This window comes from Hippocampus guttulatus, chromosome 20 (assembly GCF_054856545.1).
Source record: "Hippocampus guttulatus isolate MCC_2025c chromosome 20, RoL_Hgut_1.0, whole genome shotgun sequence".
NCBI classification, from domain to species: domain Eukaryota; kingdom Metazoa; phylum Chordata; class Actinopteri; order Syngnathiformes; family Syngnathidae; genus Hippocampus; species Hippocampus guttulatus.
This window is the reverse complement of record NC_141280.1, coordinates 11,602,501-11,629,780: the sequence shown is the minus strand read 5'-3', so window position 1 is coordinate 11,629,780 and position 27,280 is coordinate 11,602,501. Positions and strand designations below refer to the sequence as shown.

Genomic DNA, 27,280 nt, shown 5'->3' with positions numbered 1-27,280 from the left:
ACACAACGTTGAACTGACATTTTTAAATCTCTTATTGATGTGTTGCACCTCCGCTGGAAAAGCACACTTTTGCAACAGACATCAAGTACCGAGGAGCTGCGTGCTCGCAGCGGACCGTATGCGAGCCTGACAGGCTGAGCGCTCAAACCACCACGGGAGCGGGCCCCTCCTTCGTGCACTCGGGAGGAGGTGAATAAATGAAAAAAATTCACCCCACCACTCCGCCCCCGACCCGGAAGTGCCCTGTCAGCTATAAAGGGGACGATTTTCACTTCTTTGCTCGCTTACGGCCATACTACCCTGGGAACGCCCGATCTCGTCCGATCTCGGAAGCTAAGCAGGGTCGGGCCTGGTTAGTACTTGGATGGGAGACCGCCTGGGAATACCAGGTGCTGTAAGCTTTTGCACTCACGTGAATACTCTTTCACGTTATTTCGCGCTACCTTTTCTCCACTATTTCACCTCAGCCTTAACTGGGAGAGCCACAACGTTGAACTGACATTTTTAAATATCTTATTGATGTGTTGCACCTCCGCTGGAAAAGCACACTTTTGCAACAGACATCAAGTACCGAGGAGCTGCGTGCTCGCAGCGGACCGTATGCGAGCCTGACAGGCTGAGCGCTCAAACCACCACGGGAGCGGGCCCCTCCTTCGTGCACTCGGGAGGAGGTGAATAAATGAAAAAAATTCACCCCACCACTCCGCCCCCGACCCGGAACTGCCTTGTCAGCTATAAAGGGGACAATTTTCACTTCTTTTCTCGCTTACGGCCATACTACCCTGAGAACGCCCGATCTCGTCCGATCTCGGAAGCCAAGCAGGGTCGGGCCTGGTTAGTACTTGGATGGGAGACCGCCTGGGAATACCAGGTGCTCTAAGCTTTTGCACCCACGTGAACACTCTTTCACGTTATTTCGCGCTACCTTTTCTCCACTTTTTTCACCTCAGCCTTAACTGGGGGACCCTCAACGTTGAACTGATATTTTCCATCCATCCATCCATCCATCTTCTACCGCTTATCCGGGGCCGGGTCGCGGGGGCAACAGCTTTAGCAGGGAAGCCCAGACTTCCCTCTCCCTAGCTACTTCTTCCAGCTCTCCCCGGGGGATCCCGAGGCGTTCCCAGGCCAGCTGGGTGACATAGTCACTCCAGCGTGTCCTGGGTCTTCCCCGGGGTCTCCTCCCGGTGGGACATGCCCGGAACACCTCACCAGGGAGGCGTTCAGGAGGCATCCGAATCAGATGCCCAAGCCACCTCATCTGGCTCCTCTCGATGTGGAGGAGAAGCGGCTCGACTCTGAGCCCCTCCCGGATGACCGAGCTTCTCACCTTATCTCTAAGGGAGAGCCCGGACACCCTGCGGAGAAAACTCATTTCGGCCGCTTGTATCCGGGATCTCGTTCTTTCGGTCACGACCCATAGCTCGTGACCATAGATGAGGGTTGGAACGTAGATCGACCGGTAAATTGAGAGCTTCGCCCGTTGGCTCAGCTCCTTCTTCACCACGACAGACCGATACAACGTCCGCATCACAGCAGACGCTGCACCGATCCGCCTGTCGATCTCTCGCTCCCTCCTGCCCTCACTCGTGAACAAGACCCCAAGATACTTAAACTCCTCCACTTGGGGCAAGATCTCTCCCCCGACCCGGAGGGGGCACTCCACCCTTTTCCGACTGAGGACCATGGTTTCAGATTTGGAGGTGCTGATTTTCATCCCAACCGCTTCACACTCAGCTGCGAAACGCTCCAGTGAGAGTTGGAGAGCCCCGTTTGAAGGAGCCAACAGCACCACATCATCTGCAAAAAGCAGGGATGCAATACTGAGGCCACCAAAACGGACGCCCTCAACGCTTCGGCTGCGCCTAGAAATTCTGTCCATAAAGATTATGAACAGAATCGGCGACAAAGGGCAGCCTTGGCGGAGTCCTACCCTCACTGGAAACGATTCCGACTTACTGCCGGCAATGCGAACCAAACTCTGACATCGGTGGTATAGTGACCGAATAGCCCGTATCAGGGGGTTCGGTACCCCATACCCACGAAGCACCCCCCACAGAACTCCCCGAGGGACACGGTCAAACGCCTTCTCCAAGTCCACAAAACACATGTAGACTGGTTGGGCGAATTCCCACATACCCTCGAGGACCCTGCTAAGGGTGTAGAGCTGGTCCACTGTTCCACGGCCGGGACGAAAACCACACTGCTCCTCCTCAATCTGAGGCTCGACTTCCTGACGGACCCTCCTCTCCAGCACCCCTGAATAGACCTTACCAGGGAGGCTGAGGAGTGTGATCCCTCTGTAGTTGGAACACACCCTCCGGTCCCCCCTTTTAAAAAGAGGGACTACCACCCCGGTCTGCCAATCCAGAGGCACTCTCCCCGTTGACCACGCGATGTTGCAGAGGCGTGTCAACCAGGACAGCCCCACAACATCCAGAGCCTTGAGGAACTCCGGGCGGATCTCATCCACCCCTGGGGCCCTGCCACCGAGGAGCTTTTTAACCACATCGGTGACTTCAACCACAGAGATAGGAGAGCCCACCTCAGGGTCCTCAGACTCTGCTTCCTCCAAGGAAGACGTGTTGGTGGAGTTGAGGAGGTCTTCGAAGTACTCTGCCCACCGGTTCACAACGTCCCGAGTCGAAGTCAGCAGCGCCCCATCCCCACTGTACACAGTGTTAGTGGTGCACTGCTTCCCCCTCCTGAGACGTCGGATGGTGGACCAGAATTTCCTCGAAGCCGTCCGGAAGTCGGCTTCCATGGCCTCACCGAACTCTTCCCACGCTCGGGTTTTTGCCTCGGCGACCACCGAAGCTGCGTTCCGCTTGGCCAGTCGATACCCGTCAGCTGCCTCTGGGGTCCCACAGGCCATAAAGGCTCGATAGGACTCCTTCTTCAGCTTGACGGCATCCCTTACTGCTGGTGTCCACCAGCGAGTACGAGGGTTGCCGCCACGACAGGCACCAACCACCTTACGGCCACAACTCAGATTGGCCGCCTCAACAATAGAGGCACGGAACATGGTCCACTCGGACTCAATGTCCCCCGTCTCCCCCGGAACATGGGAAAAGCTCTGTCGGAGGTGGGAGTTGAAACTCCTTCTGACAGGGGATTCTGCCAGACGCTCCCAACAAACCCTCACAATACGTTTGGGTCTGCCAGGACGGACCGGCATCTTCCCCCACCATCGGAGCCTACTCACCACCAGGTGGTGATCAGTTGACAGCTCCGCCCCTCTCTTCACCCGAGTGTCCAAAACATGCGGCCGCAAATCCGATGATACAACCACAAGGTCGATCATCGAACTACGGCCTAGGGTGTCCTGGTGCCAAGTGCACATATGGACACCCTTATGTTTGAACAAGGTGTTCGTTATGGACAATCCGTGGCGAGCACAGAAGTCCAATAACAAAACACCACTCGAGTTCTGATCGGGGGGGCCGTTCCTCCCAATCACGCCCCTCCAGGTCTCACTGTCATTGCCCACGTGAGCATTGAAGTCCCCCAGCAGAACAAGGGAGTCCCCAGCAGGAGTACTCTCCAGCACACCCTCCAAGGACTCCAAAAAGGGTGGGTATGCTGAGCTGCCGTTTGGTGCATATGCACAAACAACAGTCAGGACCCGTCCCCCCACCCGAAGGCGGAGGGAAGCAACCCTCTCGTCTACCGGTGTGAACCCCAATGTACAGGCACTGAGCCGGGGGGCAATGAGTATGCCCACACCTGCTCTGCGCCTCTCACCATGAGCAACTCCAGAGTGGAAGAGAGTCCAACCCCTCTCGAGAGAACTAGTACCAGAACCCAGGCTGTGTGTGGAGGCAAGTCCGACTATATCCAGTCGGAACTTCTCTACCTCACACACCAGCTCGGGCTCCTTCCCTGCCAGAGAGGTGACATTCCATGTCCCAAGAGCTAGCTTCTGCAGCCGAGGATCGGACCGCCAGGGTCCCCGCCTTTGGCTGCCGCCCAGCTCGCATTGCACCCGACCCCTTTGACCCCTCCCACGGGTGGTGAGACCATGAGAAGGGGGACCCACGTTGCCTCTTCGGGCTGAGCCCGGCCGGGCCCCAACGTTGAACTGACATTTTTAAATCTCTTATTGATGTGTTGCACCTCCGCTGGAAAAGCACACTTTTGCAACAGACATCAAGTACCGAGGAGCTGCGTGCTCGCAGCGGACCGTATGCGAGCCTGACAGGCTGAGCGCTCAAACCACCACGGGATCGGGCCCCTCCTTCGTGCACTCGGGAGGAGGTGAATAAATGAAAAAAAATCACCCCACTACTCCGCCCACGACCCGGAAGTGCCCTGTCAGCTATAAAAGGGACAATTTTCACTTCTTTTCTCGCTTACGGCCATACTACCCTGAGAACGCCCGATCTCGTCCGATCTCGGAAGCTAAGCAGGGTCGGGCCTGGTTACTACTTGGATGGGAGACCGCCTGGGAATACCAGGTGCTGTGAGCTTTTGCACCCACGTGAACACTCTTTCACGTTATTTCGCGCTACCTTTTCTCCACTTTTTTCACCTCAGCCTTAACTGGGGGACCCTCAACGTTGAACTGATATTTTTAAATCTCTTATTGATGTGTTGCACCTCCACTGGAAAAGCAAAATTTTGCAACAGACATCAAGTACCGAGGAGCTGCGTGCTCGCAGCGGACCGTATGCGAGCCTGACAGGCTGAGCGCTCAAACCACCACGGGAGCGGGCCCCTCCTTCGTGCACTCGGGAGGAGGTGAATAAATGAAAAAAATTCACCCCACCACTCCGCCCCCGACCCGGAACTGCCTTGTCAGCTATAAAGGGGACAATTTTCACTTCTTTTCTCCCTTACGGCCATACTACCCTGAGAACGCCCGATCTCGTCCGATCTCGGAAGCCAAGCAGGGTCGGGCCTGGTTAGTACTTGGATGGGAGACCGCCTGGGAATACCAGGTGCTGTAAGCTTTTGCACCCACCTCCAATTCACAACACAAATCACTGCTCTTGCCTAAAATTTTGGCTTTCATTTGTCATTCAACTTTCACTTATCCTGTGTTTTGAAATCGTTTCCTTCAAGTTGATTTGACAGATCAACGTCTCTTTGGAATAAAATAATGTCCAACAGAGGGAGCCGTCTGCACGCTGCTCGGTCATGATAGCACTTGGACAAGAAGCAGCTTGGGATTTCCGCCTGCTGCATGCTTTTGCACCTCCACTGGAAAAGCAAATTTTTGCAACAGACATCAAGTACCGAGGAGCTGCGTGCTTGCAGCGGACCGTATGCGAGCCTGACAGGCTGAGCGCTCAAACCACCACGGGAGCGGGCCCCTCCTTCGTGCACTCGCGAGGAGGTGAATAAATGAAAAAAAATCACCCCACTACTCCGCCCCCGACCCGGAAGTGCCCTGTCAGCTACAAAGGGGACAATTTTCACTTCTTTTCCCGCCTACGGCCATACTACCCTGAGAACGCCCGATCTCGTCCGATCTCGGAAGCTAAGCAGGGTCGGGCCTGGTTAGTACTTGGATGGGAGACCGCCTGGGAATACCAGGTGCTGTAAGCTTTTGCACCCACGTGAACACTCTTTCACGTTATTTCGCGCTACCTTTTCTCCACTTTTTTCACCTCAGCCTTAACTGGGGGACCCACAACGTTGAACTGATATTTTTAAATCTCTTATTGATGTGTTGCACTTCCGCTGGAAAAGCACACTTTTGCAACAGACATCAAGTACCGAGGAGTTGCGTGCTCGCAGCGGACCGTATGCGAGGCTGACAGGCTGAGCGCTCAAACCACCACGGGAGCGGGCCCCTCCTTCGTGCACGCGCGAGGAGGTGAATAATTAAAAAAAAAATTCACCCCACTATTCCGCCCCCGACCCGGAAGTGCCCTGTCAGCTATAAAGGGGACAATTTTCACTTCTTTTCTCGCTTACGGCCATACTACCCTGAGAACGCCCGATCTCGTCCGATCTCGGAAGCTAAGCAGGGTCGGGCCTGGTTAGTACTTGGATGGGAGACCGCCTGGGAATACCAGGTGCTGTAAGCTTTTGCACCCACCTCCAATTCACAACACAAATCACTGCTCTTGCCTAAAATTTTGGCTTTCATTTGTCATTCAACTTTCACTTATCCTGTGTTTTGAAATCGTTTCCTTCAAGTTGATTTGACAGATCAACGTCTCTTTGGAATAAAATAATGTCCAACAGAGGGAGCCGTCTGCACGGGGCTCTGTCATGATAGCACTTGGACAAGAAGCAGCTTGGGATTTCCGCCTGCTGCATGCTTTTGCATCTCCGCTGGAAAAGCACACTTTTGCAACAGGCATCAAGTACCGAGGAGCTGCGTGCTCGCAGCGGACCGTATGCGAGCCTGACAGGCTGAGCGCTCAAACCACCACGGGAGCGGGCCCCTCCTTCGTGCACTCGGGAGGAGGTGAATAAATGAAAAAAATTCACCCCACCACTCCACCCCCGACCCGGAAGTGCCTGTCAGCTATAAAGGGGACAATTTTCACATTTTTTCTCGCTTACGGCCATACTACCCTGAGAACGCCCGATCTCGTCCGATCTCGGAAGCTAAGCAGGGTCGGGCCTGGTTAGTACTTGGATGGGAGACCGCCTGGGAATACCAGGTGCTGTAAGCTTTTGCACCCACCTCCAATTCACAACACAAATCACTGCTCTTGCCTAAAATTTTGGCTTTCATTTGTCATTCAACTTTCACTTATCCTGTGTTTTGAAATCGTTTCCTTCAAGTTGATTTGACAGATCAACGTCTCTTTGGAATAAAATAATGTCCAACAGAGGGAGCCGTCTGCACGCTGCTCGGTCATGATAGCACTTGGACAAGAAGCAGCTTGGGATTTCCGCCTGCTGCATGCTTTTGCACCTCCACTGGAAAAGCAAATTTTTGCAACAGACATCAAGTACCGAGGAGCTGCGTGCTCGCAGCGGACCGTATGCGAGCCTGACAGGCTGAGCGCTCAAACCACCACGGGAGCGGGCCCCTCCTTCGTGCACTCGCGAGGAGGTGAATAAATGAAAAAAATTCACCCCACTACTCCGCCCCCGACCCGGAACTGCCCTGTCAGCTATAAAGGGGACAATTTTCACTTCTTTTCTCGCTTACGGCCATACTACCCTGAGAACGCCCGATCTCGTCCGATCTCGGAACCCAAGCAGGGTCGGGCCTGGTTAGTACTTGGATGGGAGACCGCCTGGGAATACCAGGTGCTGTAAGCTTTTGCACCCACCTCCAAATCACAACACAAATCACTGCTCTTGCCTAAAATTTTGGCTTTCATTTGTCATTCAACTTTCACTTATCCTGTGTTTTGAAATCGTTTCCTTCAAGTTGATTTGACAGATCAACGTCTCTTTGGAATAAAATAATGTCCAACAGAGGGAGCCGTCTGCACGCTGCTCGGTCATGATAGCACTTGGACAAGAAGCAGCTTTGGATTTCCGCCTGCTGGATGCTTTTGCACCTCCACTGGAAAAGCAACATTTTGCAACAGACATCAAGTACCGAGGAGCTGCGTGCTCGCAGCGGACCGTATGCGAAACTGACAGGCTGAGCGCTCAAATCACCACGGGAGCGGGCCCCTCCTTCGTGCACCCGCGAGGAGGTGAATAAATGAAAAAAAATCACCCCACTACTCCGCCCACGACCCGGAAGTGCCCTGTCAGCTATAAAAGGGACAATTTTCACTTCTTTTCTCGCTTACGGCCATACTACCCTGAGAACGCCCGATCTCGTCCGATCTCGGAAGCTAAGCAGGGTCAGGCCTGGTTACTACTTGGATGGGAGACCGCCTGGGAATACCAGGTGCTGTGAGCTTTTGCACCCACGTGAACACTCTTTCACGTTATTTCGCGCTACCTTTTCTCCACTTTTTTCACCTCAGCCTTAACTGGGGGACCCTCAACGTTGAACTGATATTTTTAAATCTCTTATTGATGTGTTGCACCTCCGCTGGAAAAGCACCCTTTTGCAACAGACATCAAGTACCGAGGAGCTGCGTGCTCGCAGCGGACCGTATGCGAGCCTGACAGGCTGAGCGCTCAAACCACCACGGAGCGGGCCCCTCCTTCGTGCACTCGCGAGGAGGTGAATAAATGAAAAAAATTCACCCCACTACTCCGCCCCCGACCCGGAAGTGCCCTGTCTGCTATAAAGGGGACAATTTTCACGTTTTCCCTCGCTTACGGCCATACTACCCTGAGAACGCCCGATCTCGTCCGATCTCGGAAGCTAAGCAGGGTCGGGCCTGGTTAATACTTGGATGGGAGACCGCCTGGGAATACCAGGTGCTGTAAGCTTTTGCACCCACGTGAACACTCTTTCACGTTATTTCGCGCTACCTTTTCTCCACTTTTTTCACCTCAGCCTTAACTGGGGGACCCACAACGTTGAACTGATATTTTTAAATCTCTTATTGATGTGTTGCACCTCCGCTGGAAAAGCACACTTTTGCAACAGACATCAAGTACCGAGGAGCTGCGTGCTCGCAGCGGACCGTATGCAAGCCTGACAGGCTGAGCGCTCAAACCACCACGGGAGCGGGCCCCTCCTTCGTGCACTCGGGAGGAGGTGAATAAATGAAAAAAATTCACCCCACCACTCCGCCCCCGACCCGGAAGTGCCCTGTCAGCTATAAAGGGGACAATTTTCACTTCTTTTCTCGCTTACGGCCATACTACCCTGAGAACGCCCGATCTTGTCCGATCTCGGAAGCTAAGCAGGGTCGGGCCTGGTTAATACTTGGATGGGAGACCGCCTGGGAATACCAAGTGCTGTAAGCTTTTGCACCCACGTGAACACTCTTTCACGTTATTTCGCGCTTCCTTTTCTCCACTTTTTCACCTCAGCCTTAACTGGGAGAGCCACAACGTTCAACTGACATTTTTAAATCTCTTATTGATGTGTTGCACCTCCGCTGGAAAAGCACACTTTTGCAACAGACATCAAGTACCGAGGAGCTGCGTGCTCGCAGTGGACCGTATGCGAGCCTGACAGGCTGAGCGCTCAAACCACCACGGGAGCGGGCCCCTCCTTCGTGCACCCGCGAGGAGGTGAATAAATGAAAAAAATTCACCCCACTACTCCGCCCCCGACCCGGAAGTGCCCTGTCTGCTATAAAGGGGACAATTTTCACGTTTTCCCTCGCTTACGGCCATACTACCCTGAGAACGCCCGATCTCGTACGATCTCGGAAGCTAAGCAGGGTCGGGCTTGGTTAGTACTTGGATGGGAGACCGCCTGGGAATACCAGGTGCTGTAAGCTTTTGCACCCACGTGAACACTCTTTCACGTTATTTCGCGCTACCTTTTCTCCACTTTTTTCACCTCAGCCTTAACTGGGGGACCCTCAACGTTGAACTGATATTTTTAAATCTCTTATTGATGTGTTGCACCTCCGCTGGAAAAGCACACTTTTGCAACAGACATCAAGTACCGAGGAGCTGCGTGCTCGCAGCTGGCCGTATGCGAGCCTGACAGGCTGAGCGCTCAAACCACCACGGGAGCGGGCTCCTCCTTCGTGCACTCGGGAGGAGGTGAATAAATGAAAAAAATTCACCCCACCACTCCGCCCCCGACCCGGACGTGCCTGTCAGCTATAAAAGGGACAATTTTCACTTCTTTTCTCGCTTACGGCCATACTACCCTGAGAACGCCCGATCTCGTCTGATCTCGGAAGCTAAGCAGGGTCGGGCCTGGTTAGTACTTGGATGGGAGACCGCCTGGGAATACCAGGTGCTGTAGGCTTTTGCACCCACGTGAACACTCTTTCACGTTATTTCGCGCTACCTTTTCTCCACTTTTTTCACCTCAGCCTTAACTGGGGGACCCTCAACGTTGAACTGATATTTTTAAATCTCTTATTGATGTGTTGCACCTCCGCTGGAAAAGCACACTTTTGCAACAGACATCAAGTACCGAGGAGCTGCGTGCTCGCAGCTGGCCGTATGCGAGCCTGACAGGCTGAGAGCTCAAACCACCACGGGAGCGGGCCCCTCCTTCGTGCACTCGCGAGGAGGTGAATAAATGAAAAGAATTCACCCCACTACTGCGCCCCCCGACCCGGAAGTGCCCCTTCAGCTATAAAGGGGACAATTTTCACTTCTTTTCTCGCTTACGGCCATACTACCCTGAGAACGCCCGATCTCGTCCGATCTCGGAAGCTAAGCAGGGTCGGGCCTGGTTAGTACTTGGATGGGAGACCGCCTGGGAATACCAGGTGCTGTAAGCTTTTGCACCCACGTGAACACTCTTTCACGTTATTTCGCGCTTCCTTTTCTCCACTTTTTCACCTCAGCCTTAACTGGGAGAGCCACAACGTTGAACTGACATTTTTAAATCTCTTATTGATGTGTTGCACCTCCGCTGGAAAAGCACACTTTTGCAACAGACACCAAGTACCGAGGAGCTGCGTGCTCGCAGCGGACCGTATGCGAGCCTGACAGGCTGAGCGCTCAAACCACCACGGGAGCGGGCCCCTCCTTCGTGCACTCGGGAGGAGGTAAATAAATGAAAAAAATTCACCCCATCACTCCGCCCCCGACCCGGAAGTGCCCTGTCTGCTATAAAGGGGACAATTTTCACGTTTTCCCTCGCTTACGGCCATACTACCCTGAGAACGCCCGATCTCGTCCGATCTCGGAAGCTAAGCAGGGTCGGGCCTGGTTAGTACTTGGATGGGAGACCGCCTGGGAATACCAGGTGCTGTAAGCTTTTGCACCCACGTGAACACTCTTTCACGTTATTTCGCGCTTCCTTTTCTCCACTTTTTTCACCTCAGCCTTAACTGGGGGACCCACTAAGTTGAACTGATATTTTTAAATCTCTTATTGATGTGTTGCACCTCTGCTGGAAAAGCACACTTTCAAACAGACATCAAGTACCGAAGAATTGCGTGCTCGCAGCGGACCGTATGCGAGCCTGACAGGCTGAGCGCTCAAACCACCACGGGAGCGGGCCCCTCCTTCGTGCACTCGGGAGGAGGTTAATAAATGAAAAAAATTCACCCCACCACTCCGCCCCCGACTCGGAAGTTCCCTCCATCCATCCATCATCTACCGCTTATCCGGGGCCGGGTCGCGGGGGCAACAGCTTTAGCAGGGAAGCCCAGACTTCCCTCTCCCTAGCTACTTCTTACAGCTCTCCCCGGGGGATCCCGAGACATTCCCAGGCCAGCTGGGTGACATAGTCTCTCCAGCGTGTCCTGGGTCTTCCTCGGGGTCTCCTCCCGGTGGGACATGCCCGGAACACCTCACCAGGGAGGCGCTCAGGAGGCATCCGAATCAGATGCCCAAGCCACCTCATCTGGCTCCTCTCGATGTGGAGGAGAAGTGGCTCGCCTCTGAGCCCCTCCCGGATGACCGAGCTTCCCACCTTATCTCTAAGGGAGAGCCCGGACACCCTGCGGAGAAAACTCATTTCGGCCGCTTGTAACCGGGATCTCGTTCTTTCGGTCACGACCCATAGCTCGTGACCATAGATGAGGGTTGGAACATAGATCGACCGGTAAATTGAGAGCTTCGCCCTTTGGCTCAGGTCCTTCTTCACCACAACAGACCGATACAACGTCCGCATCACAGCAGACGCTGCACCGATCCGCCTGTCGATCTCTCGCTCCCTCCTGCCCCCACTCGTGAACAAGACCCCAAGATACTTGAACTCCTCCACTTGGGGCAAGATCTCCTCCCCGACCCGGAGGGGGCACTCCACCCTTTTCCGACTGAGGACCATGGTTTCAGATTTGGAGGTGCTGATCTTCATCCCAGCCGCTTCACACTCGGCTGCGAAACGCTCCAGTGAGAGTTGGAGAGCCCTGTTTGAAGGAGCCAACAGCACCACATCATCTGCAAAAAGCAGGGATGCAATACTGAGGACCCCAAAACGGACCCCCTCAACGCTTCTGCTGCGCCTAGAAATTCTGTCCATAAAGGTTATGAACAGAATCGGCGACAAAGGGCAGCCTTGGCGGAGTCCTACCCCCACTGGAAACGATTCCGACTTACTGCCGGCAATGCGAACCAGACTCTGACATCGGTGGTATAGTGACCGAACCGCCCGTATCAGGGGGTTCGGTACCCCATACCCACGAAGCACCCCCCACAGAACTCCCCGAGGGACATGGTCAAACGCCTTCTCCAAGTCCACAATACACATGTAGACTGGTTGGGCGAATTCCCACATACCCTCGAGGACCCTGCTAAGGGTGTAGAGCTGGTCCACTGTTCCACGGCCGAGACGAAAACCACACTGCTCCTCCTCAATCTGAGGCTCGACTTCCTGACGGACCCTCCTCTCCAGCACCCCTGAATAGACCTTACCAGGGAGGCTGAGGAGTGTGATCCCTCTGTAGTTGGAACACACCCTCCGGTCCCCCTTTTTAAAAAGAGGGACTACCACCCCGGTCTGCCAATCCAGAGGCACTCTCCCTGTTGACCACGCGATGTTGCAGAGGCGTGTCAACCAGGACAGCCCCACAACATCCAGAGCCTAGAGGAACTCCGGGCGGATCTCATCCACCCCTGGGGCCTTGCCACCGAGGAGCTTTTTAACCACATCGGTGACTTCAACCACAGAGATAGGAGAGCCCACCTCAGAGTCCCCAGGCTCTGCTTCCTCCAAGGAAGGCGTGTTGGTGGAGTTGAGGAGGTCTTCCAAGTACTCTGCCCACCGGTTCACAACGTCCCGAGTCGAAGTCAGCAGCACCCCATCCCCACTGTACACAGTGTTAGTGGTGCACTGCTTCCCCCTCCTGAGACGTTGGATGGTGGACCAGAATTTCCTCGAAGCCGTCCGGAAGTCGGCTTCCATGGCCTCACCGAACTCCTCCCACGCTCCGGTTTTTGCCTCGGCGACCACCGAAGCTGCGTTCCGCTTGGCCAGTCGATACCCATCAGCTGCCTCTGGGGTCCCACAGGCCATAAAGGCTCGATAGGACTCCTTCTTCAGCTTGACGTCATCCCTTACTGCTGGTGTCCACCAGCGAGTACGGGGGTTGCCGCCACGACAGGCACCAACCACCTTACGGCCACAACTCAGATTGGCCGCCTCAACAATAGAGGCACGGAACATGGTCCACTCGGGCTCAATGTCCCCCGCCTCCCCCGGAACATGGGAAAAGCTCTGTCGGAGGTGGGAGTTGAAACTCCTTCTGACAGGGGATTCCGCCAGACGCTCCCAACAAACCCTCACAATACGTTTGGGTCTGCCAGGACGGGCCGGCATCTTCCCCCACCATCGGAGCCTACTCACCACCAGGTGGTGATCAGTTGACAGCTCCGCCCCTCTCTTCACCCGAGTGTCCAGAACATGCGGCCGCAAATCCTATGATACAACTACAAAGTCGATCATCGAACTGCGGCCTAGGGTGTCCTGGTGCCAAGTGCACATATGGACACCCTTATGTTTGAACAAGGTGTTCGTTATGGACAATCCGTGGCGAGCACAGAAGTCCAATAACAAAACACCACTCGAGTTCTGATCGGGGGGGCCGTTCCTCCCAATCACGCCCCTCCAGGTCTCACTGTCATTGCCCATGTGAGCATTGAAGTCCCCCAGCAGAACAAGGGAGTCCCCAGCAGGAGTACTCTCCAGCACACCCTCCAAGGACTCCAAAAAGGGTGGGTATACTGAGCTGCTGTTTGGTGCATATGCACAAACAACAGTCAGGACCCGTCCACCCACCCGAAGGCGGAGGGAGGCAACCCTCTCGTCTACCGGTGTGAACCCCAATGTACAGGCACTGAGCCGGGGGGCAATGAGTATGCCCACACCTGCTCTGCGCCTCTCACCGTGACCAACTCCAGAGTGGAAGAGAGTCCAACCCCTCTCGAGAGAACTGGTACCAGAACCCAGGCTGTGTGTGGAGGCAAGTCCGACTATATCCAGTCGGAAATTCTCTGCCTCACACACCAGCTCGGGCTCCTTCCCTGCCAGAGAGGTGACATTCCATGTCCCAACAGCCGAGGATCTGACCGCCAGGGTCCTCGCCTTTGGCTGCCGCCCAGCTCACATTGCACCCGACCCCTTTGGCCCCTCTCATGGGTGGTGAGCCCATGGGAAGGGGGACCCACGTTGCTTCTTCGGGCTGTGCCCGGCCAGGCCCCATGGGTGTAGGCCCGGCCACCAGGCGCTTCCCAACGAGCCCCACCTCCAGGCCTGGCTCCAGAGGGGGGCCCCGGTGACCCGCGTCCGGGCAAGGGAAACCTTGGTCCATATATTTTTCTGATCATAAGGGTCTTTGAGCCGTGCTTTGTCTGGCCCCTCACCCAGAACCTGTTTGCCATGGGTGACCCTCCCAGGGGCATGAAGCCCCAGACAACTTAGCTCCTAGGATCATTGGGACACACAAACCCCTCCACCACGGTAAGGTGACGACTCAAGGGGCCGGAAGTTCCCTGTCAGCTATAAAGGGGACAATTTTCACATTTTCTCCTTTTACGGCCATACTACCCTGAGAATGCCCGATCTCGTCCGATCTCGGAAGCTAAGCAGGGTTGGGCCTGGTTAGTACTTGGATGGGAGACCGCCTGGGAATACCAGGTGCTGTAAGCTTTTGCACCCACGTGAACACTCTTTCACGTTATTTCGCGCTTCCTTTTCTCCACTTTTTTCACCTCAGCCTTAACTGGGGGACCCACAACGTTGAACTGATATTTTTAAATCTCTTATTGATGTGTTGCACCTCCACTGGAAAAGCAAAATTTTGCAACAGACATCAAGTACCGAGGAGCTGCGTGCTCGCAGCGGACCGTATGCGAGCCTGACAGGCTGAGCGCTCAAACCACCACGGGAGCGGGCCCCTCCTTCGTGCACTCGGGAGGAGGTGAATAAATGAAAAAAATTCACCCCACCACTCCGCCCCCGACCCGGAACTGCCTTGTCAGCTATAAAGGGGACAATTTTCACTTCTTTTCTCGCTTACGGCCATACTACCCTGAGAACGCCCGATCTCGTCCGATCTCGGAAGCTAAGCAGGGTCGGGCCTGGTTAGTACTTGGATGGGAGACCGCCTGGGAATACCAGGTGCTGTAAGCTTTTGCACCCACCTCCAATTCACAACACAAATCACTGCTCTTGCCTAAAATTTTGGCTTTCATTTGTCATTCAACTTTCACCTATCCTGTGTTTTGAAATCGTTTCCTTCAAGTTGATTTGACAGATCAACGTCTCTTTGGAATAAAATAATGTCCAACAGAGGGAGCCGTCTGCACGCTGCTCGGTCATGATAGCACTTGGACAAGAAGCAGCTTGGGATTTCCGCCTGCTGGATGCTTTTGCACCTCCACTGGAAAAGCAAAATTTTGCAAAAGACATCAAGTACCGAGGAGCTGCGTGCTCGCAGCGGACCGTATGCGAGCCTGACAGGCTGAGCGCTCAAACCACCACGGGAGCGGGCCCCTCCTTCGTGCACTCGCGAGGAGGTGAATAAATGAAAAAAAATCACCCCACTACTCCGCCCCCGACCCGGAAGTGCCCTGTCAGCTATAAAAGGGACAATTTTCACTTCTTTTCTCGCTTACGGCCATATTACCCTGAGAACGCCCGATCTCGGAAGCTAAGCAGGGTCGGGCCTGGTTAGTACTTGGATGGGAGACCGCCTGGGAATACCAGGTGCTGTAAGCTTTTGCACCCACGTGAACACTCTTTCACGTTATTTCGCGCTTCCTTTTCTCCATTTTTTCACCTCAGCCTTAACTGGGAGAGACACAACGTTGAACTGACATTTTTAAATCTCTTATTGATGTGTTGCACCTCCGCTGGAAAAGCACACTTTTGCAACAGACATCAAGTACCGAGGAGCTGCGTGCTCGCAGCGGACCGTATGCGAGCCTGACAGGCTGAGCGCTCAAACCACCACGGGAGCGGGCCCCTCCTTCGTGCACTCGGGAGGAGGTGAATAAATGAAAAAAATTCACCCCACTACTCCGCCCCCGACCCGGAAGTGCCCTGTCTGCTATAAAGGGGACAATTTTCACGTTTTTCCTCGCTTACGGCCATACTACCCTGAGAACGCCCGATCTCGTCCGATCTCGGAAGCTAAGCAGGGTCGGGCCTGGTTAGTACTTGGATGGGAGACCGCCTGGGAATACCAGGTGCTGTAAGCTTTTGCACCCACGTGAACACTCTTTCACGTTATTTCGCGCTACCTTTTCTCCACTTTTTTCACCTCAGCCTTAACTGGGGGACCCTCAACGTTGAACTGATATTTTTAAATCTCTTATTGATGTGTTGCACCTCCGCTGGAAAAGCACACTTTTGCAACAGACATCAAGTACCGAGGAGCTGCGTGCTCGCAGCTGGCCGTATGCGAGCCTGACAGGCTGAGCGCTCAAACCACCACGGGAGCGGGCCCCTCCTTCGTGCACTCGCGAGGAGGTGAATAAATGAAAAAAATTCACCCCACTACTGCGCCCCCGACCCGGAAGTGCCCTGTCAGCTATAAAGGGGACAATTTTCACTTCTTTTCTCGCTTACGGCCATACTACCCTGAGAACGCCCGATCTCGGAAGCTAAGCAGGGTCGGGCCTGGTTAGTACTTGGATGGGAGACCGCCTGGGAATACCAGGTGCTGTAAGCTTTTGCACCCACGTGAACACTCTTTCACGTTATTTCGCGCTTCCTTTTCTCCACTTTTTCACCTCAGCCTTAACTGGGAGAGCCACAACGTTGAACTGACATTTTTAAATCTCTTATTGATGTGTTGCACCTCCGCTGGAAAAGCACACTTTTGCAACAGACATCAAGTACCGAGGAGCTGCGTGCTCGCAGCGGACCGTATGCGAGCCTGACAGGCTGAGCGCTCAAACCACCACGGGAGCGGGCCCCTCCTTGGTGCACTCGGGAGGAGGTGAATAAATGAAAAAAATTCAACCCACCACTCCGCCCCCGACCCGGAAGTGCCCTGTCAGCTATAAAGGGGAGGATTTTCACTTCTTTTCTCGCTTACGGCCATACTACCCTGAGAACGCCCGATCTCGTCTGATCTCGGAAACTAAGCAGGGTCGGGCCTGGTTAGTACTTGGATGGGAGACCGCCTGGGAATACCAGGTGCTGTAAGCTTTTGCACCCAGGTGAATACTCTTTCACGTTATTTCGCGCTTCCTTTTCTCCACTTTTTCACCTCAGCCTTAACTGGGAGAGCCACAACGTTGAACTGACATTTTTAAATCTCTTATTGATGTGTTGCACCTCCGCTGGAAAAGCACACTTTTGCAACAGACATCAAGTACCGAGGAGCTGCGTGCTCGCAGCGGACCGTATGCGAGCCTGACAGGCTGAGCGCTGAAACCACCACGGGAGTGGGCCCCTCCTTCGTGCACTCGGGAGGATGTGAATAAATGAAAAAAATTCACCCCACTACTCCGCCCCCGACCCGGAAGTGCCCTGTCTGCTATAAAGGGGACAATTTTCACGTTTTCCCTCGCTTACGGCCATACTACCCTGAGAACGCCCGATCTCGTCCGATCTCGGAAGCTAAGCAGGGTCGGGCCTGGTTAGTACTTGGATGGGAGACCGCCTGGGAATACCAGGTGCTGTAAGCTTTTGCACCCACCTCCAATTCACAACACAAATCACTGCTCTTGCCTAAAATTTTGGCTTTCATTTGTCATTCAACTTTTACTTATCCTGTGTTTTGAAATCGTTTCCTTCAAGTTGATTTGACAGATCAACGTTTCTTTGGAATAAAATAATGTCCAACAGAGGGAGCCGTCTGCACGGGGCTCGGTCATGATAGCACTTGGACAAGAAGCAGCTTGGGATTTCCGCCTGCTGGATGCTTTTGCACCTCCACTGGAAAAGCAAAATTTTGCAAAAGACATCAAGTACCGAGGAGCTGCGTGCTCGCAGCGGACCGTATGCGAGCCTGACAGGCTGAGCGCTCAAACCACCACGGGAGCGGGCCCCTCCTTCGTGCACTCGCGAGGAGGTGAATAAATGAAAAAAAATCACCCCACTACTCCGCCCCCGACCCGGAAGTGCCCTGTCAGCTATAAAAGGGACAATTTTCACTTCTTTTCTCGCTTACGGCCATACTACCCTGAGAACGCCCGATCTCGTCCGATCTCGGAAGCTAAGCAGGGTCGGGCCTGGTTAGTACTTGGATGGGAGACCGCCTGGGAATACCAGGTGCTGTAAGCTTTTGCACCCACGTGAACACTCTTTCACGTTATTTCGCGCTTCCTTTTCTCCATTTTTTCACCTCAGCCTTAACTGGGAGAGACACAACGTTGAACTGACATTTTTAAATCTCTTATTGATGTGTTGCACCTCCGCTGGAAAAGCACACTTTTGCAACAGACATCAAGTACCGAGGAGCTGCGTGCTCGCAGCGGACCGTATGCGAGCCTGACAGGCTGAGCGCTCAAACCACCACGGGAGCGGGCCCCTCCTTCGTGCACTCGGGAGGAGGTGAATAAATGAAAAAAATTCACCCCACTACTCCGCCCCCGACCCGGAAGTGCCCTGTCTGCTATAAAGGGGACAATTTTCACGTTTTCCCTCGCTTACGGCCATACTACCCTGAGAACGCCCGATCTCGTCCGATCTCGGAAGCTAAGCAGGGTCGGGCCTGGTTAGTACTTGGATGGGAGACCGCCTGGGAATACCAGGTGCTGTAAGCTTTTGCACCCACGTGAACACTCTTTCACGTTATTTCGCGCTACCTTTTCTCCACTTTTTTCACCTCAGCCTTAACTGGGGGACCCTCAACGTTGAACTGATATTTTTAAATCTCTTATTGATGTGTTGCACCTCCGCTGGAAAAGCACACTTTTGCAACAGACATCAAGTACCGAGGAGCTGCGTGCTCGCAGCTGGCCGTATGCGAGCCTGACAGGCTGAGCGCTCAAACCACCACGGGAGCGGGCCCCTCCTTCGTGCACTCGCGAGGAGGTGAATAAATGAAAAAAATTCACCCCACTACTGCGCCCCCGACCCGGAAGTGCCCTGTCAGCTATAAAGGGGACAATTTTCACTTCTTTTCTCGCTTACGGCCATACTACCCTGAGAACGCCCGATCTCGTCCGATCTCGGAAGCTAAGCAGGGTCGGGCCTGGTTAGTACTTGGATGGGAGACCGCCTGGGAATACCAGGTGCTGTAAGCTTTTGCACCCACGTGAACACTCTTTCACGTTATTTCGCGCTTCCTTTTCTCCACTTTTTCACCTCAGCCTTAACTGGGAGAGCCACAACGTTGAACTGACATTTTTAAATCTCTTATTGATGTGTCGCACCTCCGCTGGAAAAGCACACTTTTGCAACAGACATCAAGTACCGAGGAGCTGCGTGCTCGCAGCGGGCCGTATGCGAGCCTGACAGGCTGAGCGCTCAAACCACCACGGGAGCGGGCCCCTCCTTCGTGCACTTGCGAGGAGGTGAATAAATGAAAAAAAATCACCCCACTACTCCACCCCCGACCCGGAAGTGCCCTGTCAGCTATAAAGGGGACAATTTTCACTTCTTTTCTCGCTTACGGCCATACTACCCTGAGAATGCCCGATCTCGTCCGATCTCGGAAGCTAAGCAGGGTCGGGCCTGCTTAGTACTTGGATGGGAGACCGCCTGGGAATACCAGGTGCTGTAAGCTTTTGCACCCACCTCCAATTCACAACACAAATCACTGCTCTTGCCTAAAATTTTGGCTTTCATTTGTCATTCAACTTTCACTTATCCTGTGTTTTGAAATCGTTTTCTTCAAGTTGATTTGACAGATCAACATCTCTTTGGAATAAAATAATGTCCAACAGAGAGAGCCGTCTGCCCGGTCCTCGGTCCTGATAGCACTTGGACAAGAAGCAGCTTGGGATTTCCGCCTGCTGCATGCTTTTGCACCTCCACTGGAAAAGCAAATTTTTGCAACAGACATCAAGTACCGAGGAGCTGCGTGCTCGCAGCGGACCGTATGCGAGCCTGACAGGCTGAGCGCTCAAACCACCACGGGAGCTGGCCCCTCCTTCGTGCACCCGCGAGGAGGTGAATAAATAAATAAAAAAAATCACCCCACTACTCCGCCCCCGACCCGGAAGTGCCCTGTCAGCTATAAAGGAGACAATTTTAACTTCTTTTCTCGCTTACGGCCATACTACCCTGAGAACGCCCGATCTCGTCCGATCTCGGAAGCTAAGCTGGGTCGGGCCTGGTTAGTACTTGGATGGGAGACCGCCTGGGAATACCAGGTGCTGTAAGCTTTTGCACCCACGTGAACACTCTTTCACGTTATTTCGCGCTACCTTTTCTCCACTTTTTTCACCTCAGCCTTAACTGGGGGACCCTCAACGTTGAACTGATATTTTTAAATCTCTTATTGATGTGTTGCACCTCCGCTGGAAAAGCACACTTTTGCAACAGACATCAAGTACCGAGGAGCTGCGTGCTCGCAGCGGACCGTATGCGAGCCTGACAGGCTGAGCGCTCAAACCACCACGGGAGCGGGCCCCTCCTTCGTGCACTCGGGAGGAGGTAAATAAATGAAAAAAATTCACCCCACCACTCCGCCCCCGACCCGGAAGTGCCCTGTCTGCTATAAAGGGGACAATTTTCACGTTTTCCCTCGCTTACGGCCATACTACCCTGAGAACGCCCGATCTCGTCCGATCTCGGAAGCTAAGCAGGGTCGGGCCTGGTTAGTACTTGGATGGGAGACCGCCTGGGAATACCAGGTGCTGTAAGCTTTTGCACCCACGTGAACACTCTTTCACGTTATTTCGCGCTTCCTTTTCTCCACTTTTTCACCTCAGCCTTAACTGGGGGACCCTCAACGTTGAACTGATATTTTTAAATCTCTTATTGATGTGTTGCACCTCCGCTGGAAAAGCACACTTTTGCAACAGACATCAAGTACCGAGGAGCTGCGTGCTCGCAGCGGACCGTATGCGAGCCTGACAGGCTGAGCGCTCAAACCACCACGGGAGCGGGCCCCTCCTTCGTGCACTCGGGAGGAGGTAAATAAATGAAAAAAATTCACCCCACCACTCCGCCCCCGACCCGGAAGTGCCCTGTCTGCTATAAAGGGGACAATTTTCACGTTTTCCCTCGCTTACGGCCATACTACCCTGAGAACGCCCGATCTCGTCCGATCTCGGAAGCTAAGCAGGGTCGGGCCTGGTTAGTACTTGGATGGGAGACCGCCTGGGAATACCAGGTGCTGTAAGCTTTTGCACCCACGTGAACACTCTTTCACGTTATTTCGCGCTTCCTTTTCTCCACTTTTTCACCTCAGCCTTAACTGGGGGACCCTCAACGTTGAACTGATATTTTTAAATCTCTTATTGATGTGTTGCACCTCCGCTGGAAAAGCACACTTTTGCAACAGACATCAAGTACCGAGGAGCTGCGTGCTCGCAGCGGACCGTATGCGAGCCTGACAGGCTGAGCGCTCAAACCACCACGGGAGCGGGCCCCTCCTTCGTGCACACGGGAGGAGGTGAATAAATGAAAAAAATTCACCCCACCACTCCGCCCCCGACCCGGACGTGCCTGTCAGCTATAAAGGGGACAATTTTCACTTTTTTTTTCGCTTACGGCCATACTACCCTGAGAACGCCCGATCTCGTCCGATCTCGGAAGCTAAGCAGGGTCGGGCCTGGTTAGTACTTGGATGGGAGACCGCCTGGGAATACCAAGTGCTGTAAGCTTTTGCACCCACGTGAACACTCTTTCACTTTATTTCGCGCTACCTTTTCTCCACTTTTTTCACCTCAGCCTTAACTGGGGGACCCACAACGTTGAACTGATATTTTTAAATCTCTTATTGATGTGTTGCACCTCCGCTGGAAAAGCACACTTTTGCAACAGACATCAAGTACCGAGGAGCTGCGTGCTCGCAGCGGACCGTATGCGAGCCTGACAGGCTGAGCGCTCAAACCACCACGGGAGCGTGCCCCTCCTTCGTGCACTCGGGAGGAGGTGAATAAATGAAAAAAATTCACCCCACCACTCCACCCCCGACCCGGAAGTGCCCTGTCAGCTATAAAGGGGACGATTTTCACTTCTTTTCTCGCTTACGGCCATACTACCCTGAGAACGCCCGATCTCGTCCGATCTCGGAAGCTAAGCAGGGTCGGCCCTGGTTAGTACTTGGATGGGAGACCGCCTGGGAATACCAGGTGCTGTAAGCTTTTGCACCCACGTGAACACTCTTTCACGTTATTTCGCGCTACCTTTTCTCCACTTTTTTCACCTCAGCCTTAACTGGGGGACCCTCAACGTTGAACTGATATTTTTAAATCTCTTATTGATGTGTTGCACCTCCGCTGGAAAAGCACACTTTTGCAACAGACATCAAGTACCGAGGAGCTGCGTGCTCGCAGCTGGCCGTATGCGAGCCTGACAGGCTGAGCGCTCAAACCACCACGGGAGCGGGCCCCTCCTTCGTGCACTCGCGAGGAGGTGAATAAATGAAAAAAATTCACCCCACTACTACGCCCCCGACCCGGAAGTGCCCTGTCAGCTATAAAGGGGACAATTTTCACTTCTTTTCTCGCTTACGGCCATACTACCCTGAGAACGCCCGATCTCGTCCGATCTCGGAAGCTAAGCAGGGTCGGGCCTGGTTAGTACTTGGATGGGAGACCGCCTGGGAATACCAGGTGCTGTAAGCTTTTGCACCCACGTGAACACTCTTTCACGTTATTTCGCGCTACCTTTTCTCCACTTTTTTCACCTCAGCCTTAACTGGGGGACCCTCAACGTTGAACTGACATTTTTAAATCTCTTATTGATGTGTCGCACCTCCGCTGGAAAAGCACACTTTTGCAACAGACATCAAGTACCGAGGAGCTGCGTGCTCGCAGCGGGCCGTATGCGAGCCTGACAGGCTGAGCGCTCAAACCACCACGGGAGCGGGCCCCTCCTGCGTGCACTCGGGAGGAGGTGAATAAATGAAAAAAATTCAACCCACCACTCCACCCCCGACCCGGAAGTGCCTGTCAGCTATAAAGGGGACAATTTTCACAATTTTTCTCGCTTACGGCCATACTACCCTGAGAACGCCCGATCTCGTCCGATCTCGGAAGCTAAGCAGGGTCGGGCCTGGTTAGTACTTGGATCGGAGACCGCCTGGGAATACCAGGTGCTGTAAGCTTTTGCACCCACCTCCAATTCACAACACAAATCACTGCTCTTGCCTAAAATTTTGGCTTTCATTTGTCATTCAACTTTCACTTATCCTGTGTTTTGAAATCGTTTCCTTCAAGTTGATTTGACAGATCAACGTCTCTTTGGAATAAAATAATGTCCAACAGAGAGAGCCGTCTGCACGCTGCTCGGTCATGATAGCACTTGGACAAGAAGCAGCTTGGGATTTCCGCCTGCTGGATGCTTTTGCACCTCCACTGGAAAAGCAAAATTTTGCAAAAGACATCAAGTACCGAGGAGCTGCGTGCTCGCAGCGGACCGTATGCGAGCCTGACAGGCTGAGCGCTCAAACCACCACGGGAGCGGGCCCCTCCTTCGTGCACTCGCGAGGAGGTGAATAAATGAAAAAAAATCACCCCACTACTCCGCCCCCGACCTGGAAGTGCCCTGTCAGCTATAAAAGGGACAATTTTCACTTCTTTTCTCGCTTACGGCCATACTACCCTGAGAACGCCCGATCTCGTCCGATCTCGGAAGCTAAGCAGGGTCGGGCCTGGTTAGTACTTGGATGGGAGACCGCCTGGGAATACCAGGTGCTGTAAGCTTTTGCACCCACGTGAACACTCTTTCACGTTATTTCGCGCTACCTTTTCTCCACTTTTTTCACCTCAGCCTTAACTGGGGGACCCACAACGTTGAACTGACATTTTTAAATCTCTTATTGATGTGTTGCACCTCCGCTGGAAAAGCACACTTTTGCAACAGACATCAAGTACCGAGGAGCTGCGTGCTCGCAGCGGGCCGTATGCGAGCCTGACAGGCTGAGCGCTCAAACCACCACGGGAGCGGGCCCCTCCTTCGTGCACTCGCGAGGAGGTGAATAAATGAAAAAAAATCACCCCACTACTCCGCCCCCGACCTGGAAGTGCCCTGTCTGCTATAAAGGGGACAATTTTCACGTTTTCCCTCGCTTACGGCCATACTACCCTGAGAACGCCCGATCTCGTCAGATCTCGGAAGCTAAGCAGGGTCGGGCCTGGTTAGTACTTGGATGGGAGACCGCCTGGGAATACCAGGTGCTGTAAGCTTTTGCACCCACGTGAACACTCTTTCACGTTATTTCGCGCTACCTTTTCTCCACTTTTTTCACCTCAGCCTTAACTGGGGGACCCTCAACGTTGAACTGATATTTTTAAATCTCTTATTGATGTGTTGCACCTCCGCTGGAAAAGCACACTTTTGCAACAGACATCAAGTACCGAGGAGCTGCGTGCTCGCAGCGGGCCGTATGCGAGCCTGACGGGCTGAGCGCTCAAACCACCACGGGAGCGGGCCCCTCCTTCGTGCACTCGCGAGGAGGTGAATAAATGAAAAAAAATCACCCCACTACTCCGCCCCCGACCCGGAAGTGCCCTGTCAGCTATAAAGGGGACAATTTTCACTTCTTTTCTCGCTTAAGGCCATACTACCCTGAGAACGCCCGATCTCGGAAGCTAAGCAGGGTCGGGCCTGGTTAGTACTTGGATGGGAGACCGCCTGGGAATACCAGGTGCTGTAAGCTTTTGCACCCACGTAAACACTCTTTCACGTTATTTCGCGCTTCCTTTTCTCCACTTTTTCACCTCAGCCTTAACTGGGAGAGCCACAACGTTGAACTGACATTTTTAAATCTCTTATTGATGTGGTGAACCTCCGCTGGAAAAGCACACTTTTGCAACAGACATCAAGTACCAAGGAGCTGCGTGCTCGCAGCGGGCCGTATGCGAGCCTGACAGGCTGAGCGCTCAAACCACCACGGGAGCGGGCCCCTCCTTCGTGCACTCGCGAGGAGGTGAATAAATGAAAAAAAATCACCCCACTACTCCGCCCCCGACCCGGAAGTGCCCTGTCAGCTATAAAGGGGACAATTTTCACTTCTTTTCTCGCTTAAGGCCATACTACCCTGAGAATTCCCGATCTCGGAAGCTAAGCAGGGTCGGGCCTGGTTAGTACTTGGATGGGAGACCGCCTGGGAATACCAGGTGCTGTAAGCTTTTGCACCCACGTGAACACTCTTTCACGTTATTTCGCGCTACCTTTTCTCCACTTTTTTCACCTCAGCCTTAACTGGGGACCCACAACGTTGAACTGATATTTTTAAATCTCTTATTGATGTGTTGCACCTCCACTGGAAAAGCAAAATTTTGCAACAGACATCAAGTACCGAGGAGCTGCGTGCTCGCAGCGGACCGTATGCGAGCCTGACAGGCTGAGCGCTCAAACCACCACGGGAGCGGGCCCCTCCTTCGTGCACTCGCGAGGAGGTGAATAAATGAAAAAAAATCACCCCACCACTCCACCCCCGACCCGGAAGTGCCCTGTCAGCTATAAAAGGGACAATTTTCACTTCTTTTCTCGCTTACGGCCATACTACCCTGAGAACGCCCGATCTCGTCCGATCTCGGAAGCTAAGCAGGGTCGGGCCTGGTTAGTACTTGGATGGGAGACCGCCTGGGAATACCGGGTGCTGTAAGCTTTTGCACCCACGTGAACACTCTTTCACGTTATTTCGCGCTACCTTTTCTCCACTTTTTTCACCTCAGCCTTAACTGGGGGACCCTCAACGTTGAACTGATATTTTTAAATCTCTTATTGATGTGTTGCACCTCCGCTGGAAAAGCACACTTTTGCAACAGACATCAAGTACCGAGGAGCTGCGTGCTCGCAGCGGACCGTATGCGAGCCTGACAGGCTGAGCGCTCAAACCACCACGGGAGCGGGCCCCTCCTTCGTGCACCCGCGAGGAGGTGAATAAATGAAAAAAATTCACCCCACTAATCCGCCCCCGACCCGGTTGTGCCCTGTCTGCTATAAAGGGGACAATTTTCACGTTTTCCCTCGCTTACGGCCATACTACCCTGAGAACGCCCGATCTCGTCCGATCTCGGAAGCCAAGCAGGGTCGGGCCTGGTTAGTACTTGGATGGGAGACCGCCTGGGAATACCAGGTGCTGTAAGCTTTTGCACCCACGTGAACACTCTTTCACGTTATTTCGCGCTACCTTTTCTCCACTTTTTTCACCTCAGCCTTAACTGGGGGACCCACAACGTTGAACTGATATTTTTAAATCTCTTATTGATGTGTTGCACCTCCACTGGAAAAGCAAAATTTTGCAACAGACATCAAGTACCGAGGAGCTGCGTGCTCGCAGCGGACCGTATGCGAGCCTGACAGGCTGAGCGCTCAAACCACCACGGGAGCGGGCCCCTCCTTCGTGCACTCGGGAGGAGGTGAATAAATGAAAAAAATTCACCCCACCACTCCGCCCCCGACCCGGAACTGCCTTGTCAGCTATAAAGGGGACAATTTTCACTTCTTTTCTCGCTTACGGCCATACTACCCTGAGAACGCCCGATCTCGTCCGATCTCGGAAGCCAAGCAGGGTCGGGCCTGGTTAGTACTTGGATGGCAGACCGCCTGGGAATACCAGGTGCTGTAAGCTTTTGCGACCACGTGAACACTCTTTCACGTTATTTCGCGCTACCTTTTCTCCACTTTTTTCACCTCAGCCCTAACTGGGGGACCCTCAACGTTGAACTGATATTTTTAAATCTCTTATTGATGTGTTGCACCTCCGCTGGAAAAGCACACTTTTGCAACAGACATCAAGTACCGAGGAGCTGCGTGCTCGCAGCTGGCCGTATGCGAGCCTGACAGGCTGAGCGCTCAAACCACCACGGGAGCGGGCCCCTCCTTCGTGCACTCGCGAGGAGGTGAATAAATGAAAAAAATTCACCCCACTACTGCGCCCCCGACCCGGAAGTGCCCTGTCAGCTATAAAGGGGACAATTTTCACTTCTTTTCTCGCTTACGGCCATACTACCCTGAGAACGCCCGATCTCGTCCGATCTCGGAAGCTCAGCAGGGTCGGGCCTGGTTAGTACTTGGATGGGAGACCGCCTGGGAATACCAAGTGCTGTAAGCTTTTGCACCCACGTGAATACTCTTTCACGTTATTTCGCGCTTCCTTTTCTCCACTTTTTCACCTCAGCCTTAACTGGGAGAGCCACAACGTTGAACTGACATTTTTAAATCTCTTATTGATGTGTTGCACCTCCGCTGGAAAAGCACACTTTTGCAACAGACATCAAGTACCGAGGAGCTGCGTGCTCGCAGCGGACCGTATGCGAGCCTGACAGGCTGAGCGCTCAAACCACC

The 27,280-nt window shown here is 53.6% G+C and overlaps 36 non-coding genes and 5 pseudogenes across 36 annotated transcripts; all 41 read left to right on the top strand.

Moving 5' to 3' along the window:
* The first annotated feature begins 282 nt into the window (after positions 1–282).
* LOC147188249 (5S ribosomal RNA) lies at positions 283–401 on the top strand. Its single transcript, XR_015098539.1, has one exon. It is a non-coding gene; the product is annotated as a 5S ribosomal RNA (ribosomal RNA).
* A 363-nt stretch (positions 402–764) lies between these two features.
* LOC147188248 (5S ribosomal RNA) lies at positions 765–883 on the top strand. Its single transcript, XR_015098412.1, has one exon. It is a non-coding gene; the product is annotated as a 5S ribosomal RNA (ribosomal RNA).
* A 3,467-nt stretch (positions 884–4,350) lies between these two features.
* On the top strand, positions 4,351–4,469 carry LOC147188247 (5S ribosomal RNA). Its single transcript, XR_015098305.1, has one exon. It is a non-coding gene; the product is annotated as a 5S ribosomal RNA (ribosomal RNA).
* A 364-nt stretch (positions 4,470–4,833) lies between these two features.
* Positions 4,834–4,952, top strand: LOC147188246 (5S ribosomal RNA). Its single transcript, XR_015098258.1, has one exon. It is a non-coding gene; the product is annotated as a 5S ribosomal RNA (ribosomal RNA).
* A 479-nt stretch (positions 4,953–5,431) lies between these two features.
* On the top strand, positions 5,432–5,550 carry LOC147188245 (5S ribosomal RNA). The gene has a single exon (XR_015098054.1). It is a non-coding gene; the product is annotated as a 5S ribosomal RNA (ribosomal RNA).
* Positions 5,551–5,916: 366 nt separating this feature from the next.
* On the top strand, positions 5,917–6,035 carry LOC147188244 (5S ribosomal RNA). Its single transcript, XR_015098386.1, has one exon. It is a non-coding gene; the product is annotated as a 5S ribosomal RNA (ribosomal RNA).
* A 478-nt stretch (positions 6,036–6,513) lies between these two features.
* On the top strand, positions 6,514–6,632 carry LOC147188243 (5S ribosomal RNA). The gene has a single exon (XR_015098375.1). It is a non-coding gene; the product is annotated as a 5S ribosomal RNA (ribosomal RNA).
* A 479-nt stretch (positions 6,633–7,111) lies between these two features.
* On the top strand, positions 7,112–7,230 carry LOC147188242 (5S ribosomal RNA). The gene has a single exon (XR_015098301.1). It is a non-coding gene; the product is annotated as a 5S ribosomal RNA (ribosomal RNA).
* Positions 7,231–7,709: 479 nt separating this feature from the next.
* LOC147188241 (5S ribosomal RNA) lies at positions 7,710–7,828 on the top strand. The gene has a single exon (XR_015098262.1). It is a non-coding gene; the product is annotated as a 5S ribosomal RNA (ribosomal RNA).
* A 363-nt stretch (positions 7,829–8,191) lies between these two features.
* LOC147188240 (5S ribosomal RNA) lies at positions 8,192–8,310 on the top strand. Its single transcript, XR_015098079.1, has one exon. It is a non-coding gene; the product is annotated as a 5S ribosomal RNA (ribosomal RNA).
* A 364-nt stretch (positions 8,311–8,674) lies between these two features.
* Positions 8,675–8,793, top strand: LOC147188239 (5S ribosomal RNA; annotated as a pseudogene).
* Positions 8,794–9,156: 363 nt separating this feature from the next.
* On the top strand, positions 9,157–9,275 carry LOC147188238 (5S ribosomal RNA). The gene has a single exon (XR_015098164.1). It is a non-coding gene; the product is annotated as a 5S ribosomal RNA (ribosomal RNA).
* A 363-nt stretch (positions 9,276–9,638) lies between these two features.
* LOC147188237 (5S ribosomal RNA) lies at positions 9,639–9,757 on the top strand. The gene has a single exon (XR_015098020.1). It is a non-coding gene; the product is annotated as a 5S ribosomal RNA (ribosomal RNA).
* Positions 9,758–10,122: 365 nt separating this feature from the next.
* LOC147188236 (5S ribosomal RNA) lies at positions 10,123–10,241 on the top strand. The gene has a single exon (XR_015098363.1). It is a non-coding gene; the product is annotated as a 5S ribosomal RNA (ribosomal RNA).
* Positions 10,242–10,604: 363 nt separating this feature from the next.
* LOC147188235 (5S ribosomal RNA) lies at positions 10,605–10,723 on the top strand. Its single transcript, XR_015098352.1, has one exon. It is a non-coding gene; the product is annotated as a 5S ribosomal RNA (ribosomal RNA).
* A 3,718-nt stretch (positions 10,724–14,441) lies between these two features.
* LOC147188234 (5S ribosomal RNA) lies at positions 14,442–14,560 on the top strand. Its single transcript, XR_015098268.1, has one exon. It is a non-coding gene; the product is annotated as a 5S ribosomal RNA (ribosomal RNA).
* Positions 14,561–14,924: 364 nt separating this feature from the next.
* LOC147188233 (5S ribosomal RNA) lies at positions 14,925–15,043 on the top strand. The gene has a single exon (XR_015098341.1). It is a non-coding gene; the product is annotated as a 5S ribosomal RNA (ribosomal RNA).
* Positions 15,044–15,522: 479 nt separating this feature from the next.
* On the top strand, positions 15,523–15,631 carry LOC147188232 (5S ribosomal RNA; annotated as a pseudogene).
* A 363-nt stretch (positions 15,632–15,994) lies between these two features.
* Positions 15,995–16,113, top strand: LOC147188231 (5S ribosomal RNA). The gene has a single exon (XR_015098330.1). It is a non-coding gene; the product is annotated as a 5S ribosomal RNA (ribosomal RNA).
* Positions 16,114–16,477: 364 nt separating this feature from the next.
* Positions 16,478–16,586, top strand: LOC147188230 (5S ribosomal RNA; annotated as a pseudogene).
* A 363-nt stretch (positions 16,587–16,949) lies between these two features.
* LOC147188229 (5S ribosomal RNA) lies at positions 16,950–17,068 on the top strand. The gene has a single exon (XR_015098255.1). It is a non-coding gene; the product is annotated as a 5S ribosomal RNA (ribosomal RNA).
* A 363-nt stretch (positions 17,069–17,431) lies between these two features.
* Positions 17,432–17,550, top strand: LOC147188228 (5S ribosomal RNA). The gene has a single exon (XR_015098319.1). It is a non-coding gene; the product is annotated as a 5S ribosomal RNA (ribosomal RNA).
* Positions 17,551–18,029: 479 nt separating this feature from the next.
* LOC147188227 (5S ribosomal RNA) lies at positions 18,030–18,148 on the top strand. The gene has a single exon (XR_015098308.1). It is a non-coding gene; the product is annotated as a 5S ribosomal RNA (ribosomal RNA).
* A 363-nt stretch (positions 18,149–18,511) lies between these two features.
* LOC147188226 (5S ribosomal RNA) lies at positions 18,512–18,630 on the top strand. The gene has a single exon (XR_015098297.1). It is a non-coding gene; the product is annotated as a 5S ribosomal RNA (ribosomal RNA).
* A 364-nt stretch (positions 18,631–18,994) lies between these two features.
* Positions 18,995–19,113, top strand: LOC147188225 (5S ribosomal RNA). Its single transcript, XR_015098286.1, has one exon. It is a non-coding gene; the product is annotated as a 5S ribosomal RNA (ribosomal RNA).
* Positions 19,114–19,476: 363 nt separating this feature from the next.
* LOC147188224 (5S ribosomal RNA) lies at positions 19,477–19,595 on the top strand. The gene has a single exon (XR_015098272.1). It is a non-coding gene; the product is annotated as a 5S ribosomal RNA (ribosomal RNA).
* Positions 19,596–20,077: 482 nt separating this feature from the next.
* On the top strand, positions 20,078–20,196 carry LOC147188223 (5S ribosomal RNA). Its single transcript, XR_015097963.1, has one exon. It is a non-coding gene; the product is annotated as a 5S ribosomal RNA (ribosomal RNA).
* Positions 20,197–20,560: 364 nt separating this feature from the next.
* LOC147188222 (5S ribosomal RNA) lies at positions 20,561–20,679 on the top strand. Its single transcript, XR_015098275.1, has one exon. It is a non-coding gene; the product is annotated as a 5S ribosomal RNA (ribosomal RNA).
* Positions 20,680–21,042: 363 nt separating this feature from the next.
* On the top strand, positions 21,043–21,161 carry LOC147188221 (5S ribosomal RNA). The gene has a single exon (XR_015098263.1). It is a non-coding gene; the product is annotated as a 5S ribosomal RNA (ribosomal RNA).
* Positions 21,162–21,523: 362 nt separating this feature from the next.
* On the top strand, positions 21,524–21,642 carry LOC147188220 (5S ribosomal RNA). The gene has a single exon (XR_015098184.1). It is a non-coding gene; the product is annotated as a 5S ribosomal RNA (ribosomal RNA).
* A 364-nt stretch (positions 21,643–22,006) lies between these two features.
* Positions 22,007–22,125, top strand: LOC147188219 (5S ribosomal RNA). The gene has a single exon (XR_015098165.1). It is a non-coding gene; the product is annotated as a 5S ribosomal RNA (ribosomal RNA).
* A 364-nt stretch (positions 22,126–22,489) lies between these two features.
* LOC147188218 (5S ribosomal RNA) lies at positions 22,490–22,608 on the top strand. Its single transcript, XR_015098251.1, has one exon. It is a non-coding gene; the product is annotated as a 5S ribosomal RNA (ribosomal RNA).
* Positions 22,609–22,971: 363 nt separating this feature from the next.
* LOC147188217 (5S ribosomal RNA) lies at positions 22,972–23,090 on the top strand. The gene has a single exon (XR_015098292.1). It is a non-coding gene; the product is annotated as a 5S ribosomal RNA (ribosomal RNA).
* A 479-nt stretch (positions 23,091–23,569) lies between these two features.
* On the top strand, positions 23,570–23,688 carry LOC147188216 (5S ribosomal RNA). The gene has a single exon (XR_015098240.1). It is a non-coding gene; the product is annotated as a 5S ribosomal RNA (ribosomal RNA).
* A 364-nt stretch (positions 23,689–24,052) lies between these two features.
* On the top strand, positions 24,053–24,171 carry LOC147188215 (5S ribosomal RNA). Its single transcript, XR_015097875.1, has one exon. It is a non-coding gene; the product is annotated as a 5S ribosomal RNA (ribosomal RNA).
* A 364-nt stretch (positions 24,172–24,535) lies between these two features.
* On the top strand, positions 24,536–24,644 carry LOC147188214 (5S ribosomal RNA; annotated as a pseudogene).
* A 363-nt stretch (positions 24,645–25,007) lies between these two features.
* Positions 25,008–25,116, top strand: LOC147188213 (5S ribosomal RNA; annotated as a pseudogene).
* Positions 25,117–25,479: 363 nt separating this feature from the next.
* Positions 25,480–25,598, top strand: LOC147188212 (5S ribosomal RNA). Its single transcript, XR_015097840.1, has one exon. It is a non-coding gene; the product is annotated as a 5S ribosomal RNA (ribosomal RNA).
* A 364-nt stretch (positions 25,599–25,962) lies between these two features.
* LOC147188211 (5S ribosomal RNA) lies at positions 25,963–26,081 on the top strand. Its single transcript, XR_015097907.1, has one exon. It is a non-coding gene; the product is annotated as a 5S ribosomal RNA (ribosomal RNA).
* A 364-nt stretch (positions 26,082–26,445) lies between these two features.
* Positions 26,446–26,564, top strand: LOC147188210 (5S ribosomal RNA). Its single transcript, XR_015098239.1, has one exon. It is a non-coding gene; the product is annotated as a 5S ribosomal RNA (ribosomal RNA).
* Positions 26,565–26,928: 364 nt separating this feature from the next.
* LOC147188209 (5S ribosomal RNA) lies at positions 26,929–27,047 on the top strand. The gene has a single exon (XR_015098442.1). It is a non-coding gene; the product is annotated as a 5S ribosomal RNA (ribosomal RNA).
* The last annotated feature ends 233 nt before the right edge of the window (positions 27,048–27,280 follow it).